This window comes from Rattus norvegicus, chromosome 7 (assembly GCF_036323735.1).
Source record: "Rattus norvegicus strain BN/NHsdMcwi chromosome 7, GRCr8, whole genome shotgun sequence".
NCBI classification, from domain to species: Eukaryota; Metazoa; Chordata; class Mammalia; order Rodentia; family Muridae; genus Rattus; species Rattus norvegicus.
In genome coordinates, this window is record NC_086025.1 from 86,792,736 (window position 1) to 86,813,460 (window position 20,725).

Below are 20,725 nucleotides of genomic sequence, written 5' to 3' on the forward strand. Positions count from 1 at the left end.
CATATTGTGAACTTCTAGAATTGTATTTAAAAATAGGCTTTTCAAAATGCTAATTGTGTTAAAATGAGGTCCTTAGGGTGAGTACTTACTAATCTAACATGGCTTCAATCAGTAAGAGAAGAAGATATCTTGAGGCAGACTCAGAGGAATGGGCAGGTAGTGATATAAGGAAAGACGGGTAGCCTCCTACAAGTGAAAGAGAAAATCTTCCAAAGGAACGGGCCCTATAGACTCCTTAATCTTCTTCAATCTTAGGTTCAGAGCTTCTAAATTTGTGAAAAAATACATTTCTATTATTAAAGCCACCTGGCCTATAATATTTTGTTATGGGAACACTAGCAAATGGATACAATAAATATGCTGATCTGAGCTCCTGCAATTCATTCCACTGCTAGTACATAGCAAGAAGAGATGTGTAGATATATTCACACAAAGATCTCTTCAGATATATTTAAAGTAGCATTTTTACAGAGTTGTCCCAAATGGGAAACTGTTTGACTATTAATGATCTGAGGAAGATGCAAATGGATTTTCATCCATCCACATGCTGCATAGTTTAGGGGAATGAATGAGCAACACATATAAATTTCATAAACAGAAAGTTGGATAATAGAGGTAGATACCTTAGTGTACATTGTATGATTTCATTTATTATAAGTATACAAACCCAGATGCCATTATTGTTGACTGTGAGAATTTAGCACTGTATTTATCCTTTGAAGGGTGGTATGTAGGGACAATCATTTTGTGTACTGTGTAAAGGTTGTCTTTGTATTATTCAAATGCTAATTTCCATACCAGTAGAGAGTTGAGTACAGGCTGGACTGTTATTTTATGAAACACTACCTGACTCAGTGGTTTGTAAACATTGTTCTCCATTACCTTGATTCAGCCTCTGACTGAGCATAATAGGAAGGCTGGACTTCTGATCCCATCCAGGGGTCCCAGGTAGAGAGAGGACCATGAGGAAGGAAGAGAAGAGGTGGTCTTGAGGCACGACATCTAGGAGGAGTCATGATGAACAAGTGTCCAAGGGATTTGCCATATCATTAAAACAAGAGAGCAGCCATGAGGACACACATGGACAGAGTGAGTCAGGGCAAGATCAGATGGTATGTAAGGGGGCAGTCATTTGAATATTAACATTTTAGGTGGGTTAGAACAGCTCAGAACCTTGTCCAACTCAGGTTTGCAGATTAATAATAAAAATGCCAGCCTTTGTATCTATTACTCAGGAGCAAAGAGGGGATAGCAACTCCCCTGACAATTCTACTACAGTGGCACCTGTTGGCAGCAGTGAGCGGGGCCGTTAGAGAGCTAGAGATGGTCTATTTATGGGTCGGAGTGGCAATGGCTTGGTATATTCAGTCCATCAAATCTACTGATTGTATAGTTAATATAGTGTCACAGGAAGGTTATGCCTCAAGAGAAAAAAATTAGAAGAAGGTTTTCTTTAAAGACGCTTAGGCAAGGATGAGTTCATGGGACCCATCTGTCTTCATCTTCCAATTCTAGGTTGCAGACAGAAGCTTAGTGAAGCCAAGCTTTTTATATGGATGCTGGGAATTCAAACTCAGGTTCTTATCCTTGTGGAAAAGTCATCTTACACACTGAATTATCTCCCTAGTCCCCAAAGGTTTTGTATCTGTATTTATAACAGATAAGCAAATTTATATTTTTCAGAAAAAAAAAACAGATAAAGTATATTCTATTCAAATGCTATAGTTTCTTAGAATTTTATCCAGGGCTCCCTTATTGAAAAGGCGCATCAGATATTCAAGGTCAATAGCTTTTGCTAAACAGAGACATGGCTTTGTTTTCATCTTGGGTAGAGAAGTCATTTATTGACCGAGGGTAAGCTTTGAGTCTACCCTGCCTGTATGGTGTTAGGGGTATGCATGGTGCTAGACTCCTTGGATTTACACACAGGTGGTGTTGTAGGACAGGCTAGTTATTTACTATGTGACTTCTCCATGCATCAGTTAATTCTCTACAAAAATGAAGGTGATAACATTACTCTATCTTGTAGGTGGTCATGAGGATTAAATTAGCATATTTTGTCTAGCGTAGTACGACCACTACTGCTCATTCAGTATCCTTAGCTTCATGGGATTTTCAGTTTCTGAGAGGCTATTTTCTTCTCTCACGTTCACTGTTCTTCCTACATCTTTCTTTCGTTTTCTTTTTCCTGGAATATCCTTTCCACTGTTTTCCACATGACTGATTCCCACTCACTCACTGGAAAGCTAATCTCTAAAACAGGCCTCCACTCACAGTCTGTCTCTCGACAGCTTTCATAACCATCTTTATTCTGTTTGTTAGTTGCTTCTACAATGGGAAGAGCGATGGCTGGCTTAGTATCTGTCTTCCTTCTTCCTGTAGACCTTAAGTCCATGATGTGACCAGCCCTTTATTAATATCCACTCTGGAGTCATTGATGAGGGAGTAACTGTAGGTAAGATGGTTATAATGTCTGTGAGCAGTGCACCAACTGCATCTAATGTGTGATATGGGTGCGAGGCTTTATTAATCTATTCTCAATCATGTTACAGAGTGCTAAGAAGACAAAGACAACGCTTCCATTTTGAGGCAGCACTTAGCCTTGTATTGGGTATTAGTAGGACCTTTCCTCCATTCTAGGAGAAAGTAAAATGAAGATTTTAGTCTGTGGCATAGCAGCGCATATCAACAGAGACAGTACACATGATACACTCAGGTAACGTTTCTCCAAGGAAGTATTTTGTAATCAACATGATGGGAGAATTACAGTTCAGGAGCCAGACACGAAGTTGTGACTATTTACATTTAACCAAGTGATTTCATTCAAGTCAATCTTTTTAAGCCTTTGCTTTTTCACCTTACAAATGGCAGTTTAAACCTATTTGTTGTGGCAGAGACTGCTAACTATACACTAAAATCTATTTTTCCTTTCACAGGACTACAATTTCAAATTTCCCTTGGGGCTGGTGTGTTTATGCAATTAAGGTCTTGCCAAGAGACCGTCAACGTAAGTGACATTTGTAACCTTTCTTTGCCTGCTCAACGTCCTCTACTTTCAGGCTAGATCCTTAAATCACTGTGTGGAATGGAGCCACCCCACTGATCTGCAACCTCCAGCTAGGAATGTTAAATGACAAAGAACTAAGCCACTTTTTGGAAAACATTTGCTACAACAGCCAGGGTTGGTATGATGAATACAAGTGTCCTATCTACTTTGCAGGACTAAGAGAAATAGTATGTGTAAGGAAGAGAAACAGCCCTGGGAGGTAGCAGGGCTATAAAAATTGTCACTATTATTATTAATACAGAGAAAACAAATGTCTAGTAGAATTTCTGACATACCACCCATACTTAACATTTATTTATTGAGTGAATAAATGAACATCTTGTAGAAAAAAAAGCCTGAAGTGAAGAAATCTCCATGAAACAACAGCACTGGTAAATTATTTGTACGGGGAGAAATCTTTCATTTATTTGGATTCATACAAGTTAAGCAAAGCTTCTTGGGATGCACTTTTTTTTTCCAAAATATTTTTGTTTTTTTTCTAAGATATTTTTTACCATCAAAAGAGACTATAAAGTACTACACATCATTTTTGACAAAAGAGAACCTGTCTTTAGTGCCACTATACAAATCCATTTATTTCATTTTTGCCCATTCTTATATCATGTATATGAAGGTCTATGTGTAAATCTACCTCATCTTATTTTTAAACACATTTTATTTTGCACACAGGAAGACTAGCACAGCCTGTTCATTATGAAGAAGTGACATCAACAAAGACCCACCTAACCTCAATAGGTTCTATTTAATTTTGGCAAGGAATCCCAATTTTTATGAAAACGTATACCATGGAAAAAGGTGATTGTCATAAGAATGTTCATGGGGGTTGTTAATTCTAACTACACTTAGGTTGATGGAGATTGTAATTACTATATTGTCTCCATTTTCTATTTGGCATCTATCTTAGGTCTTCCAAAGGTGACATGAAAGGCAAATGAGTACATGGGAACTGTATTCAATGACAATGATGTCCCATGTAGAGTATGGACAACAATGAATAAGACATCATTTATTTATCCATGTCATTGAAAAGGATATATGTATATGTGGGTGTGGGTGTGTGCTTGTATGCATGTACATATGCATGTATGTACATACATACATGCATACTAATATTGGAAGACAAGAGGGAGTTGCAGGGGGTTTGATGTAAGGAGGATGAGAGGTGGGCTTGAGTGATGTTATACAGGCATGGGGATTGGGGGTGGGTGGAGGAGAGAAGCTCCCTAGATTATGGACCAGAAGAGAAATAGGAAAGAACATGATTATGGGCTGAAGTTTACTCTACCACTGGGCTATTAGCAAGCTGATGAGAATGGAGCAGGTAGCTAAAATGTGATGATAAAGACTAGATAAAGCCTCAACACAATAGTGATGGGACTTGGCACGTGGTCAATTGATCTTCCATAAGAAGTGTATTGATCTGCACTGTGCTAAGCAAATGACTCAGCACTGCTCGTGGTGACTGGCTTCTGGGGTGCAGAAGAAGAACACACATGGCTAGGGGACAACTACTTTTCTTTTTATAGTGACATCAGTGGAGCTATTCCTTTCTGTGCTGTGCATGTCATATGTCATATGTTGGTTTCTCAATACAACATGCTTTATTCTAAGTGGAAAACAAATGTCATTTTATTCCTTTCCCCACCCCAGCCCCCTCCATTCCATCTACTTCTCTAAGTTTGTCTCCCTATGTAACCCTGGCTGGCTATTAACTTGCTATGTAGTCCAAATTAGTCTTGAATTCTCCATCCTACAGACTTGGCCTCCCACTTGCTGAGATTGTAGTCATGAACCATGACAGCCAGACCCAAATTTTATTTTTTTAATACTGTTAAGAAGATGACACATGTAGTCTCTCAGCACTTGTCTTCCAAGGAAATGCTTTCATATCATTTCCAATTCCAAATCCCAGGAGTATGGAATGAGTGTTATAGATGCAGGGGGTAGAAGAGGAAACAAGGGGAGGAAGGGAGAGGAAAAAGTGTGAAGGATTTCATGTAATTTCCCCTTAAGATGCACTGACAAATAATATATATATATATGTATATATATATATATTTAGAGTACACAACATGGTGACATGGTGTTTTGATATATATGCACATTATAAAATGCTTGTCCCAATCAAGTTAATTAGAATATCTGTCACTTCATGTAGCTGTGTGTGTGTGTGTGTGTGTGTGTGTGCGTGCTCATGTACACCTGTGGGTGTGTGCATATGCACACATTCACCCATTTACATTTAAGGCATAATTCTCATAGTAACCTTCAAACACAGTCATCTCTAAATATCTCCAGAGAATCAGATCTAAGAGCCCATCATGGACACCAATATCTAATCTAACTATGCTCAAGTCCCACTTCTAGACTCCTAAATTATTTATGCATATAAAATATACAAATACCCTCTCATAGACTTTAAATACTCTGGATTAGTTATGACATCATATTCAGTGTAAGTACTAGGTAAGAATTGTCATGCTCTTTTGTCTCTCCAAGGGTATAGATGTCGAGGACAGAGAACATCATAGTCATTACTAACTGTTGCCAGCAGGGCATGCAGTCTCTAGATCTTAGAACTATGTCCTTGTACCTTCCGATCACCATCTCCCAAGTCCTCCATCCCTAGAACTTAAGTTACTGCCCTTAATTCTGAGGCTGTTTTGAAATTACTTTCAGATGAAATGGAATATCAATAATACAAAATTACTAGGACTCTCTGGGGAGATGAATGGATTAATAAGACTGGTCTAGCAACTGAATAATTTGGAAGCAATACCAAACTTGACTAACAACCGCTCAGCAGGGTGGCTTATTTTAGAAACATTTTGTCATAGCTTTGTTGGGCATACTAAAAATGCATGGCTCCACTGACTCCACTGGGGGTAGCGCATGATTCAGCTGTTGAAGAGTGATATAGAATTAACGACAGAATGGCATTTGTGATCTTCTTTAATCACACTTTGATTTCTCCATGGTAGCTCTCTGTTATACTGTGTTGAGTTGGATGGACACACACACACACACACACACACACACACACACACACAAACTCTAGGTAGAGGATGGATTAATTCTATGGAGGTCACCAATCAATTGCAAGGATTTTAGATGCAAAAAAACCAACTTGAGCTTTCTCATAAATAACTCGTGAGAAATGCTGAACCTGTATCAGAATAGAATTACCACAGCTGAGAGTCATTAAGTACTGGATCCTAAAAACGCCTTAGAATTCAGAGCTGAGAAGATGGAGGAGAGAAGAGAGAGAGAGAGAGAGAGAGAGAGAGAGAGAGAGAGAGAGAGAGAGAGAGTGTGTGTGTGTGTGTGTGTGTGTCTGTGTTCTGAATAGACACACTAGTACATGGATAGAGGTCAAAGGACCACTTGAGGGAGTAGGTGCTTGTTTTCACTCTGTTTTGAGTCAGGGTTTCTCTACTGTTACTCTGTACTCTGTATTGCTATATACTTCGGGCTAGGGGGCTTTCTGGGGACTTGCACATTTCTGTCTTTCATTTCACCATCAGAACACTGGGATTACAAATGTGTGCTACCTCCTCTGGCTTTTTAAAAGTATGGATTCTGGGGATTTTTATCTCAGGATTGGTGGGCTTGTGTAGCAAAGTGCATTAGCCACCAAGTCACTGTCCTGACCTGAGTATACATTTTTATGCACACAGTGCATTTGTAGACAAATTCTCCTGTTTGGATAACTGAGTGACTTATTTTACTTTGGAATTCCAGTACGGTGAAAATACTAAGGGGGAAATAGAAGCATTTCAACCGTGTTTGTTGATGCTCACTGCTGATGGACTTAAAGGCATAGACACTGAATCTGCACAGGTACTTGGTGCCCATCGCCCTCCTTTCTTCCTTGCATTGGCTCTGCGGCTAAGGAGTTTTTCCTCTATAGCATCTTTGGGTTTATCTTGAATATCGGTTTAATTCTCCATGACTTGTGCACGTTTCCCTGGCTCAACAGATAATTTATGGAAATGGGGTACAAAGTGACCTATAAATCACTCTGCAGAAAAGACAGCAAGATGCCTCATCTAATGGTGAAATGGTTATTGTGGGTAAATGTTCCATACCTTGGGGGTGGGGAGATGCCTTCTACACAGTTCCACTTAGCAGCAGGAAACAAAAATCCAGATATAATTAGCCTAACCCGGCCAGTTTTGTGTCACATTTACAGTGAAGCAAATCAAAGAAGAAAACAACTAGAAAATCGCTATTTTGGTCCCTTCCAGAAACTGACCGTGCTCTGGCTTGTAAACATGCACATGACTGATCCCAGGAGATGCATTGCTGGTCTAGAGATCTGCTGAGGCAGGTTGCCTCAAGGAAGGAAATTAGGCAGGGAATTCATGAATGGATTGCTCAGAATTTTAAACTAAGCTAGGATTTTTTTTTTCTGGAGCATGGTCTTTTAATTTTCTTCATATTGTTTTATTTTTTTACCTATTCGCTTCCACTCATTGACCCTTTCCCAGTCAGCCTCTCCCATAATTCCCTTTCTCCTTCTCCTCTAAGCAGGTAGGGCACTCACTGGGTATCTCCTCACCTTGGGGCTTCAAGTCTCTGCTAGGCTGGGTGCTTCTTCCCCCAGTGAGGCCAGAAAAGCAGTCCAGCTAAAGGAACATATACATATAAAGGAACAGCTTTTGGGATGGTTCTCACTCCAGCTGTCCTGGATCCACATGAAGACCAAGCTGCATATCTGCTAGATTATATGTGGGAAGTCTTAGGCCCAACACATGCCTGTTCTTTGGTTGGTGGCTCAGTCTCTGAGAGCCCCAAAGGTCCAGGTTAGCTGTTCTGTTCTTTCTGTGGCATTTCTATCCCTTTAGGAGACACAATCCTTCCACTTATTCTTCTATCAAAGTCCTCAAGCTTCATTCACTGTTTGACTGTGGGTATCTGTAAAGTCCCCTAAAAAGAGTTCCTATTACTAGAAATTTAAGAAATTGAAAAGCTTTTGGCTTCTTTCTTGTTTGAAGCTCCAAAGTATTGGCCATCTCTACAGTACTGCATCATGATGTTTTATGATCTCTGGTGTTCTTTGATGATATTGGAGTCAGAAACCTGACTTGATTCTCTCTGCCTTCACTGCAAGTTACAATCAATTCATGCTGTAATTTGGTGAATGTTATTCTAGAGCAGAGTAACTGTGCCCACTTTGTCACCACATGAATTCTCTAAAATATGGTGAACAGCACTAGAGGAACAATGCCTGAGGTTGTCCTTAGGTGCACACACACACACACACACACACACACACACACACACACACACACACTCACAAAGACAGAGACAGAGAGTGAGACAGACAGAAAAACAGATATGCAGAACTACTGAACAGGTCCTTCATTGTCTTAGAGTTACTATTGGTTTGATGAAACATCATGACCAAAAGCAAGTTTGGGAGCAAAGGGTTTATTTGGCTTACTCTTTCACAGCACTGTTCTTAACTGAAGGAGGTCAGGACAGGAATTCAAACAGAGCAGGAACCTGGAAGCAGAAGTGGATACAGTGGCGATGGAAGGGTGCTGCTTACTGGCTTGCTCAGCCCGCTTTGTTATAGATCCCAGGATAATCAGCTCAGGAATGTCTCCTACCACAATGGTTTGGGCATTCCCCCATGACCACTAAAAAAATGCCTTACAGGCTTGCCTATAAAATTGGATCATAAGGAGACATTTTCTTAATTGAGGTCCCCTCTCTTCAGATAACTCCAACTTTTGTCAAATTGTCATAAATCTAGCCAGGACAATAGTCAATTAATGAGGAGATAGAGAGTGAGTTTCTACATCCCTACAGGTCTTGAGCAATCCTCAGGAATTCTGGGATTAGCCTTTCCCTAGGAGGAGATCAGACTAGGTTCATGGGCAAGATGAGCTAAGGAGACTGGTGGAGCTCACAGTGACCTCTGACAGCACCTACACAGAAGACAGGTCTTCAACTCCCAAAGTTGTAAATGCAAGGGGTGTCTTTTAAGCTTTGTCTGATATATTTTGAGTCTTCAATATGTAGACTGAAGGTAGACATATTTTCCTCCATTTATAGCTTTTTATATTGATTATATGTAACCTAATATATACAATATATATTTATATGTAATGTATATTAGTCAAATTATAATGTAACAGAAAATTAGTATAACTAAACACTCCTAATAAGAGTTTGTATATGGGAGAGTAGAATATGCTCTCTTCACCATCTCTGGAACAGACATGGTGATGAATGTAACCATGGTTTCCTTTTTCTTCAGGTTCTACAGAAACCCCCTCTTACCTTTACGATAAAACTACACTCCTGATCATGCTTTTCAGTGCCCTGTGGTGTGTTGCTCACCATCTTGGGCCGTGTTGCTTCCTTGGCATACCTTTCTGCTACTGTTTTCAGTTAACTGAACTATTCCAAGTCTCTAGTTTCTTCCTGTCACCTGCATTCTCTTGAGAGCACTCTGATGTTGCATGGCGAGAAATAAAGTTACAGAATTTTTGGAAAAAACAAAACCCAAAACAAACCAAATGGGTAGCCAGAGTGACATGACTACATAGAAGAAAACTGTAATCCTCATTCTAATATGGATACATGGTCTAAGGCCACCAGGAGGGGAGAGCAGGGACAGTGAATGGCCACACTTAGCAAAAACATTGTGGTTTATGTAAAAATCTTATTATAAAATGTCCAACAAAAGAAGTTAATAAAATAATGCTGTAAATATAAGTCAATTACTAGAAAGATGAAAGCCTTTGAGGGTACAACTGTTAAAATATAGCTATTCAAATTAATATTACTATTAAAAAATTACAATAAACCAAATACCTATGTAGCTGCTGAATGTAGAAGTAGAAATATTAACAGTGACACTCAAGGCCAAGAGTGTCACTCTTTGGCCATTTCCCCACCCTGTCTGCGATAACCACTGTGCTATACTTTCAATCACCACATTAATCACCTATGTTAAGGCTTACGAAATGTTGTCAGTTAGTGAAATTTATGTTGACCATATTGATTGTCTTGCATAATATGCACCTTCTGTTTCAACTCTCTGTTTAATATTTGTCCACATTGATGGATGTGGTAAATCAAGATGTGTGTACACTGTATACATATACCACATTTCACGTAACCATGATCCCACATGGATACTGGATATAGTTCCAGTTCTAGACAGTTACTGCTGTTTCTGAGAATCTAGTCTGGGATCTAAAACAATATGCGGTGTTCATGCATAGAAGAAAATTAACATGGTTTAGCCATGCAAGACTCCTCTGAAGGTACTGACATCTCCTACTACCCCTTCTCTCTGTGTGTGTATGTGTATGTGTTTGTGTGTGTGTGTGTGTGTATGTGTGTGTGTGTGTGTGTGTGTGTGTGTGTGTGTGTCTGCGTGTTTGTGCTTGCATGTTTGGGCTTCCACACACATGTACAGTGGTTGTGAAGGCTTAGATTATAGTCATGGTTTATCTAGGTTCGCTGTCACAAGGTAGACCTCTGCAAGGCCATAAAGACCTCCTGGTAATGTTTCAATATTTTAACACCTTGTACTTTAATCTATACTTTATTCTCATATATTTACCACCAGCACAATGTGAATCTACAGCCACAGTGGCAAGTCAATTCTTGAATCTTACTGCCATCCCTGGAATGCCTTGATTATTCAGGCTTCAGTTTCTGAGCTCTTAATCCTGCCCTTTATAAAGGAAGCTAGGGGTCTCTTGTACTGCCCTTGGCATCCTCTCTATACCTTTATATACCTCAAGTATTAGTGTGACTCTTTAGAAATCTGTCTCCTGAGGAAATGTGTGTCTCAAGAAGGAGAACAGAGGAATGTTGTTCTCAGAGAGTTTGTGGTATTTGCTTTCTAGCATTAGTTTGGGGCCTGAAAAGTATAAGGACACATAACTACAAATCATAGCTTCTCAGATAGTTACTGTATGGAGGGCTCCCCTGAGCTGATTAACATTCCCTCCAGTCCCCTCTTCCTTTGCTAATCACTTGTTTCTTAGAGAGAGATTATAAAAGGCAGCTTGTCCCCAGAGCTTCTGAGTTTCAGAGTCACTGTCTCCCTATGTACAGTTGAGATTTTTGATGTGACAAGACAAATTGGCAAAGGCGCGGTGGGAAGTTGGCCACGCTCTCTCACCGAAGATGCATGGATCTTGTGTTTCTTTTCATCTGCATACAAGAATTCCCATAACTCCCTGTATAGGCAATGACACTGAACTCATATACCTTTATGTTTGTGGTCCTAAGAGTATCACTTCTGAAAAAGACTGTACACTCATAAATGCCTTGTATTGACACTGAATATTCCCATCTCACACACAGTATTTTTTAAAAGATGAATGACGTTATGGGCCAAGAGGACTATTCTTTTTTCAGAAGAGTTCAAAGACATGAATGTTGAAGAGAGTGGGGCTTGATTTATAATGAAGAAAGCACTCATCACCAGGAGTTGAAGAGACATTAAAGAATCACCAGCTCTGTGCTTCATCTTCCCCCTGCCTCCTATCTGATCATTGGTGTTATCTCCTATCACATTATAGGTTTAGACCTAACAGGCTAGCCCATGTACTATGTATATGATGTGTGAGTGAGTGTGTGTGTGTGTGTGTGTGTGTGTGTGTGTGTGTGTGCGCGCGCGCGCGTGTTCAAATCATAAGTGCTTGCTTTGCAAATCAATAACCACCATTTCAGATGTAGCCCAGGCAACTAAGGAATGCTAAGAATGAGAGAAATATGGGTTGGGGATTTAACTCAGTGGTAGAGTGCTTAGCAAGCGCAAGGCCCTGGGTTCGGTCCCCAGCTCCAAAAAAAAAAAAAAAAAAAAAAAAAAAAAAGAAAAGAAAAGAAAAGAAAAAAGAATGAGAGAAATACTTTTCTCAATGGAAGAACTCAGTGGTAGAGCACTTGCCTAGCAAATGCAAGGCCCTGGGTTCAGTCCTCAGCTCCGTACACGAACTGTTTATCCAATACCAAATAACCAGCCCAGTTTATAGGTTATATAGCAGGTTGTGATACATTCCTACACACACACACACACACACACACACACACACAGAACCATGAATTTAGAAGGGGAATATGAGAAGGTTGAAGGGAGGGAAGGGAGAGAGAAATGTTGTGATGATATAATCTCAAAAAAATAACAACATTTGAAATGTAAATAAAAATATCCAATTTAAAAAAGAAAACTCAAAAAACAAAGTGATAACTTTGTATCTTCTACAAGGCTCTGACCACCCTAATTACATTACCCATAGAGAGAATCACAGCAGAAACCGCCAGAATTTGTCACATTACAACTCGTCTGTTTAAATACTTCCCTTCATGTTTTATTTAACAAATAGTTGTGAATATCAGTTATGCGTGTGAGTAATCTGAGGACATGGGCCACGTTTGTTATCCTTCACCTCAGACCTCAGTGCTACCCTCGGCAGAGGCTACACATATTTTATGTCTTTGTTGTTTTAAAAAAGGCAAGATAGATCCAAGCTTTTTGATAACCAGGAAGGACTACGCTTATTTATAGCTGAGTATGAGAACCTTGAGTAACTTTTTCAGCTCACAGAGCACTTTTCAAGTTCCCAAGTCTTTAAAGCATATTTCATAGCAGAGTCTTGGGTCAGAAATTTCCTCACCATGGTGAAGGTACAGCCACTAATAACCAAGAGGCATTTGTTAGACATTAGGACAGGAAACAACTGTTGTCTCAAAGTGCTTTACTTTCTGTGTAAATCTCCTGTGGTATAGCTAGGACCCACAAAACCAGGCATCTGTTTCCCTGTCACCTGTATGCAGGGCTCCATGTAGGTCTCTGTCAACAACATGTCTCCCAGCTTCCTGAGTAATGACAAATGAAAGGAATCATCTTCCCTTTCATTCAGGGGACTGGCTGCAACGCCTTTTGGTCCTGTGCCCCGGTGATGTCAAACGATATCTGGCATAAGCAGTAACTACTAACTCCCACAGTCTAGTGTGACACACTAAATGTTTTCCCCTTTTATCTTGCTATTCTGATGGCAAGCCAGCTTCCCTTTGAAGTGTGTGCCAATTTTTTTTCCAGTTACACCATGCTGTCTACTACCTCAGGAAATGGCCACACATTGGACTGTCTACCTCCACAGTCATGCTGAAGAACACGTAGACAGTAATAGGCGAATGTAAAAATCATCCTGGGTCAGTAAAAAGCCTGCTGCTTATCCCAATGCTACAAAGCCATTGAATTAAGATTTAGCAAGATCAGTAGCCTACTAAAAGGTTCCATGGTCAGAGTGACAGCATAGATACTGGAACCAGCTCTGATCAGCTCTGAACTCATAACAAAAATCTCCCTTCTGGAAAAGGCAATTAAACATCAAGCCGGGTTATCAAAGAAAGCCAAACAGCCTCTTTTGCTCGAAGAGTTGCAAGCAGGTATGTTGCTATTCTACAGATAGGTGACGCTTGGTTTAACCCGACGTCAGAAGCATAAACCCTATGACCTTTCTAAGTTCTTTTTGGGGTCTATGATATTATCCTCATAGAATCATTTTTTTTCTGACTTGAAGGAGAAAGAAGGTCCCATCCTTCAAGGATTTTATCCACGCTACTTCCCGTTGAAATATTTGGCACTGTTGATTAGGGGACAAGACTATGGTATGGAACTAGGCAGGTCTCTGGTGATTGCTGCCTTGGGACCAGTAGTAATCCATGTTACTCAACATCTCTGCTTCTGGGCATCTCTCACCCTCTATGTGCTTTGTATCCCAAGGCATTGATTGGTGCAGATGTCTTGAAGCAGGCTTGTCTCTTTAACTGTATTTCTCTTTTTAGTCACTTCCAACTTTAATTCACTTAACACAGCACCTCTCATAAAGACAAGCATTGGGGGCCATGGAATTCCAGAGTTTTAATTTAAGTGAACTAAAATAAGATGGCACACGACACAGGAAATATTTATAACACCCGAGAGCCATGGCAGTTAACCCAGGGGTCAAAGAAAGACCGCAAAACTTCAAAGGACAGAATGAAAATTTGCAAGCCAGTTAGTTATATTTTTGTGAAAGTTTAATGCTGTTCTTTTAATTTGTTTTCTTTTAAAGGCAGGGTCTCGCCTAGCCCAGGATGGCCTCAAATTTGTTACAGTTCTCCTACTTTAGCCTTACATTCCGGCTTCTTTAATTTTGTTTCTCTAAAAGTGGATCTCTTTAGCCAGAATCAGAAGACAGTGATCAAACTTGTAATGGATCACATTGACAGTTTCTGCTAACTTTAAAAACTTTTAATTTTTATAATTTTGTGTAACTACAGAGACAATAAATTTGGTTCTTTGGGGGTCTAATGTTGAATGCCATGATCTACCTCTTAAAGGGGAAGAAAATATGTCTTAATAAAGATCATCTTTTCTGTTTTAGATCCTAATGCTGATAAACTTTCAAGCTTCCAAGGGGAGAGGAATTTGGATGTTTTCCTAAGGAGTCCCTATGTGCAAGAACTCAGGGTGTGGTGAACAAAGGCAGCAAATAAACTGCTGGTTCCTTTGCAATCAGAGTCACTTCTACCCACAGAGCTCAGTCTATTTGAACTGTAGCAGAGTCCACTACTTGACCAGACAAGGATAACACCTTTTTGCAACAGTGCTCAGACACCCTCTTCTTGCAGTATTCAACACAAAAAGAAATCTGTCCAACTGGATTCTAGTCAACACTGCATGTTGATTCACGTAAACATTTTGCTAGAATAAGGGAAAGACCCAGAATCCACTAACCTCTGATAGTAAACAAAGGTATCATTCTCCCTTTGTCTAACTTAAAAGTTCTGAAGTACAAAGGAAGGGGGCAAAGATGTACAAATTGAAAACATGCTTATTTAAAAAAAAAAACCAAACCCTTGTATTGGGTCTTTGTGGATTTCACAGCTTCCACCCATCTCATTCATCTTGCCCTTCTCTTTTATGTACCCTCCACCCTTACAACTGCCTCAGAACAGAAAAACAACGTGTGGAAGCCACAGTGGGTCACAGTGTGTTCCACAGTATACCCTCCACACTTCTTTGCTTGCAAATGTTCGTTGCAATGAGTCATTGCTCTGGTTGAGGCCTCTGGGTTCTACTTCATAATCAATCCTGGAACCTCATTGGGATGCCTCTCAGATATCATGCATCATGGAGACCCTGTAGCTTTGAATCTGTAGGACCTGCCCCTTTACATACTCCAGAAGTTCATGTATGTTTTAGGGGCTAGATGTTGTGGTGGGCCAAATCAAATCCCTAGATCTGGTCCTGAGAAGTATCTGAGCTGGTCACCACACCAGCTTTCCTGTACCCATACCATCGGGGACAGCTCTCCTGCCCTGCTCTGGCTGGCTCATCCAATGCTGCAGCCAGTAAGGGGCAGAATCAGCTTTCCCACTCTCCTGCCCTCAGGGCTGACTCATCTGCAACCCCTAGCAACCACAGTGAGTTCTACCCTGCTGTCAGCTGAGGTGCAGGGCCATCTCTCCTAGTGTTGCAGCTGGTGAGGGACAGGGCCAGTTCCACTCACATCACCCCAGGGCAATAGGTAAGAGGAAAAAGGGGTCTCTCTCCATTGCCTGCAACACCACATAGCAGACAAGAAGACAGGCCAGCTCTCTCATGCTCATGCATTTGTGGCCTACTCACCAGCAACCCTCATATTTAAGGCGAGCTCTATAGTGTTGCCCAAGTGAGGTGCAGGCCCCTCTTTCCCAAGTGCTACAGCAGGTGAGGTACAGGGCCAGCTCTCCTCTGATGACCTTTGGGCTAGCTTTCCTGCCTCCTATAGGTGGCAAGAGGGTAGGTTAGGAAGGGGGTAGGCTCTCCCTTGTTCAGACTTTCAGGACAGCTCACCTGAAACTCCTACAATGAGGGACAGCTCTACTGTTCTTCTTGGATGACAGGCAGGCCATTCTCCTGATTACTATAGTTGGCTAGGAGCAATGTCAGCCTTCCTACTCTCATGACTCCAGGGCTAGCTCTCCCATGATGCCCAGGTGAAGAATGGGTTCAGTTCTGCACAGCCCTCAGATATCATCAACATGTCCTCAGCAGCAGCCCAGACCAGTAATATCTGCCTGGCCTTTTGTGGTGATAGATCCCTGGTGGCCTATGGACCCAGAAGTGGCCCCCTGTGGCAGCACAGGCCAGGATCCCAGGTGGCGTCACTGAGTACTCACATCAGGCTGTTCTCACTACCTTCAGTCCTCTAGTTCTGCCCCTCTTCATTGTGACCACATAGTTCTATTTCTCTTTCTCTTCCATTTCTCCACCACTTACTTGCTCATCTTACTCTCGCCCAGGATCTCTGAATGTCTGGGGGTCATCTTTGGAGTGGTCTCAGGAGTACTATGCCCTCCTTGTGCATTATAGCACTGGGCAGGGGTTATCTCAGACATGGTCTCCCCCTACCCCAACCCCAGGCTGGTTCCTTCTTCAGACCTTATGGGGTTGGACTAATGGTTGTCTTGAGCTTACACCTCACCTGGGCCATCCATGTGGCCCCATGCGGGGGTTGTCTGTCCTGGGATGGCTCCCTACCCTTGGAGAGGTCCAGATCTGGGTTGACAATGCAGGACTGGTGATCATCTAGGTTCGATTTAGTTTTTCAGTTAGCGTTAGGCTACTAATCCTTCAGGTCTGAACACTGAGCTTGGACATAGCCTCTCTCTTCTCTGCCACCTACTGGCACACATGTGACACAGCAGCCATACCAGCAAGGCCTCTCAGGGCAGGGAAACCTATTTGTTAAGGAAAAAGAGCTAATGCTTTTAAGAATGTGGATGAAGATGACTGAGTAAAATTGGGGCTTTCTACGCATTGCTCTTGTTCAATTAATTATTTTAGTTATACATATTTGTGAACTATTTTGTAATAATTCAAGATATGTTTATAGTTTCTAAAAGAAATCCAGGTAGGAAACATTTCTGTCTCCTTAAATATTTGAAAAAAATATTCTGATAGACATGTACTTGTACATATTCATGGGATATGCTATAGTCTTTGATACATGTGAGTGCTAGATCTCGATCAAACTCTGGTTATTAGCATTCCCATTTTCTAACCATGAGTATATTTGAGCTCCTCTCCTGTAGTTCTTCATACACAATATAGTGGGTTTCTCTGAATTCCAGTCACTGCACTGAGCTGTAGAATTCCCGATTACCAGAGTCTGCTGCTGCCCCTAAGTCAGCTTGGGAGCCCACTGAAAAGCATTTCCTTATCACCCCTCTCTGCTTCATTCCTGGCACAATTATACATTTAGGTTGATTTAAAATTTTTTACCTCTCTTTTTACATACTCAAGAAAAACCCGGGTGTCTACCTTAGATCTTTTGGCTCAAGCTGCAGCTTGAGTAGCTGTGCCCACACAGTGGCCACACTGCTGTTTCTGCAGCCAGGGCAGGCACAGCTTGATGGAATGGCGTGTCAGTGGTTTTGTTCTCGATTTTTCTGATGGGTCCCTGAGGGTGATTCTGAGTAATTGAGCCCGGGTTCCTGCAGCTCTGGTGAGGGCATTTCTCCCTATTGCCTTCCCAGATTGTCAGTCAGCATAGAGAGGCTATCTCTTCAGGATAAGTGGAAAGCCTCCACTCCCTTTCTAGCCTCCTCCAAGGTACATTTTCACATATCTTGTTTCATTTGGGTGTTGGTATGAATAGCAGCTAGACATAGATGAAATGGCATTTCTAAATAAAAGAATGAACTAGCCAGGAGGCATGAGCAGTATTTAATTTGCTGCTTGTGTTCAATAGACTGTGAGCTCCTCAAGGGCAGGGATCATATCTCATTTGTCTTTGTAACTGCGGTGACTAACACATACTCATTTGTTCATTCATTAATTCAACAAATATTTACTGAGAGCTGGAGGAGACAAGAAAGGTACAGGGTGCAGCAAAGGAGTGGATATTTCATTTGTCCCATGGGCTGGAGCACCATGGACTAGGTTTCTAATAATGTTGTAAGAAACACAAATAGACACTCATAAATATAGTACAGAAGCTGAACTGGCATACTCATAGAGTCATCAATGGCGAGATGAATAGGACCTGCCTCCATTGATAAGAAAACCAGGTCTCACCAGTCCTGGGCCTCATGCTCTCTTCATCTTGAGCAAGGTGGTCTATTGAAGAAAATTCACTCCACAGAGAAGCTGTAGTTGCTTTCACTTATGTCTCCTACCCTCATAACTTGATTTTTTTATGTTAGAATGGTATATCTCTCAACCATCACAGGGGATTGGCTTTCAGGACTCCTCATGGACCTCAAAACTCACAGATGGGAAAGTATCTCATTAAAAATTGGTATACTATTTGCATATAAAGTACATAGATCTGCCCATGTATTTAAAACTAGCTTCAGTTTTCTTATAATATCCAATGTATGTAAATATTATGCAAATAGTGATTATTTGGTTCTGTTTAAGGAATACAGCAGAAGTCTGTACATGGCTAGCAAACATACAGTGATTTTTCTGAGTACTTTCAATTGGCAGTTAGTTAAATTTACAGATGCTATGAAGAGGTAGGTATGTAACTTTAGGTAGATATCTATTTACATATTTAATATTTAATTACAAAAGGATTATATAGTTCAATAAACTCTACATAACTTTTATAAAAACCATGGAAACAAGTTCCATTAGGAGCTAGGATATAAAACAAAACAAATCTGGGTATAAAATATGTTTGAGAAGAGAGAAGTCTAGAAACGGCCTCTTCTTATGATTATTGACTCTGTATTTATAGCTCAAAGCATTCATTTAACTTTGCTTATGCACTTCTAGGCTTGGTTTTGGTGCAGGGCTTGGTGGGATGCTTCATTTGAAGCTTACTTCATTTGTCTGTCTGGAGGGTTGGTGTTCTCTTTGACAATCCTGTCTTTTCTCACATGATGTCTCGCTCTAGGGCCTGTGCCTGTTGCTTGGCTTATAGCAGTATTGTGATCTCAGGTTCATTGTCAGTGTTCCAAAGAGTAAGAAATTTAGCATTTCTGTTATTTCTGGGCTTAGGCCCAGACACTGGGTCATTTATCACACCCATCTATCTTACAAATTATATCAGTCAGTAAGCATTTCCAGACTCTAGGAGAAGGATTTTAGAGCCTACCTTTCAATGGGAGGAATATTAGAAAATTGGCATTCATCTATGATATGCTACAGTACATTAAGACAACTGGCTCCTTATACCAACTTCTGGACTATGATTCATGTGGTAACCAATGCGCTATCATAATGTCCTATAAACTGGGTAGCTTATGCAGCACACATCATTTTCTTATATTTTTAGAAGTTCAAAGTCCAAGATTGGGGTTTTAAAGTTACTAGGTTCTGGTTAGGATTCTCTTTGAAGCTACGGACTTACTGTCCATAGAACATGGTAGAGAGAGTACAAAGAACGTCTTTGGGTCCCTGCTATGTGGCACTAATCCTTTCATGAGAGGGCCATTCACAGGATGTTATTAGTGATTCAGCATATCAATTAGTAAAAATACTGACATGCAGCATATAACTAGAGCAGCTATAAAAATATTTAAACTTTAAGACAAAGAGTAGAAATTTATGATTTCAAAAGTGTATATCTTAACAACTAATCTAGGCCATGTGTGTGCTAGACGTGTACACAGATAGATAATACCCAGGCCCACCAGTATCTAATTTATCCTGGGAGCACAAAACTAAACTACAAAGGAGTTGGAAGACAATACTGATGTGTATTTGAAAATATTTTGCCCTTCACTGAAAATAAAGATCTTAAGAGTGTTTCATCATGTTTGACAAGAAACTTTTATTGAAAATATATTAACAGTAAATGAGGAAGCTTTCTCTGAAACACTATCATGACCGACAAGGGGAAAACAGAATGTCTCTTATTTTAAAAATTTCTTTCTCCTATGTGTATTCTGGTCAAATTGCAGCTTGTTGAGAAATATAGTGCTTTTCATTTTCTGTTGAATTTGACAGAGACCTAGGAATACAAGATAATGACGGATGCACAGACTTAACACCCTAGTGGAAAGAAAAGCCCAGGCCATAAAATAAATAAGAAGTCATGGATATAAAAAGCCTCAAATCTATAGTAGTAGTACTTAAACTCAAGAGACAGAGCCACATCCCAACTCAGAAAAGCTAGGACATAGTTTAAAAGTCTACAATTAGGGTTGATATGATAGATGAGTCTAAAGTAGGTGGTCCATGAAATAAAGTGTTCATACTCTATTGCATGGGAAGTGCATGATATGGGTCAACATTCTATAAAGATCCATGTTATAGGCTTGTTCCCAGAGTTGAACTCTTAGAATGTGTTCCTTAACCCTTTGGGAGGTAGGAAATAGGTAGACACATAAATGGGTTGGGCCCTTGGTCACCCAAAGGGGACAGGGGCTTCTGGCTCAATTCTCTTTCTCTGCTTTCTGGATTGTGATGTGACAAGTTGCTTTGACATGTACTGATTTGATGCTGCTGCTCTCATTACAGAGTAGCCATTAGGTCACCTGATCTTTGATTTGAATCTCTCATGTAAGCTTAATAAGCCATTTCTTTTTATAGGTTAGTCACTTCAGTTATTTTTATCATGATTAGCACAAAGATGGCCAATAAAAACAGGCTATTCAGAAAGAGAGTAGAACTGATCCCAGAGAGTAAGGATGCTGCCT

The 20,725-nt window shown here is 40.5% G+C and overlaps 1 protein-coding gene, 1 long non-coding RNA gene and 1 pseudogene across 4 annotated transcripts in view; 1 reads left to right on the forward strand and 2 right to left on the reverse strand.

Moving 5' to 3' along the window:
• The window catches only part of LOC120093656 (uncharacterized), a 69,725-nt gene extending 66,581 nt beyond the window's left edge, over nt 1–3,144 (forward strand). For 2 of the 3 annotated variants that reach the window (XR_010053795.1, XR_010053796.1), the window contains exon 5: nt 2,937–3,131. This is a non-coding gene — a long non-coding RNA (uncharacterized LOC120093656). Of the gene's footprint in view, nt 1–2,936 lie in introns of all 3 variants that reach the window. The other variant, XR_010053794.1, reaches the window with a different exon arrangement.
• Samd12 (sterile alpha motif domain containing 12) overlaps nt 1–20,725 on the reverse strand; it is a 295,171-nt gene that overhangs the window by 134,027 nt on the left and 140,419 nt on the right. The gene's annotated exons all lie outside the window — the stretch shown is intronic.
• On the reverse strand, nt 16,687–16,808 carry LOC120093986 (small nucleolar RNA SNORA17; annotated as a pseudogene).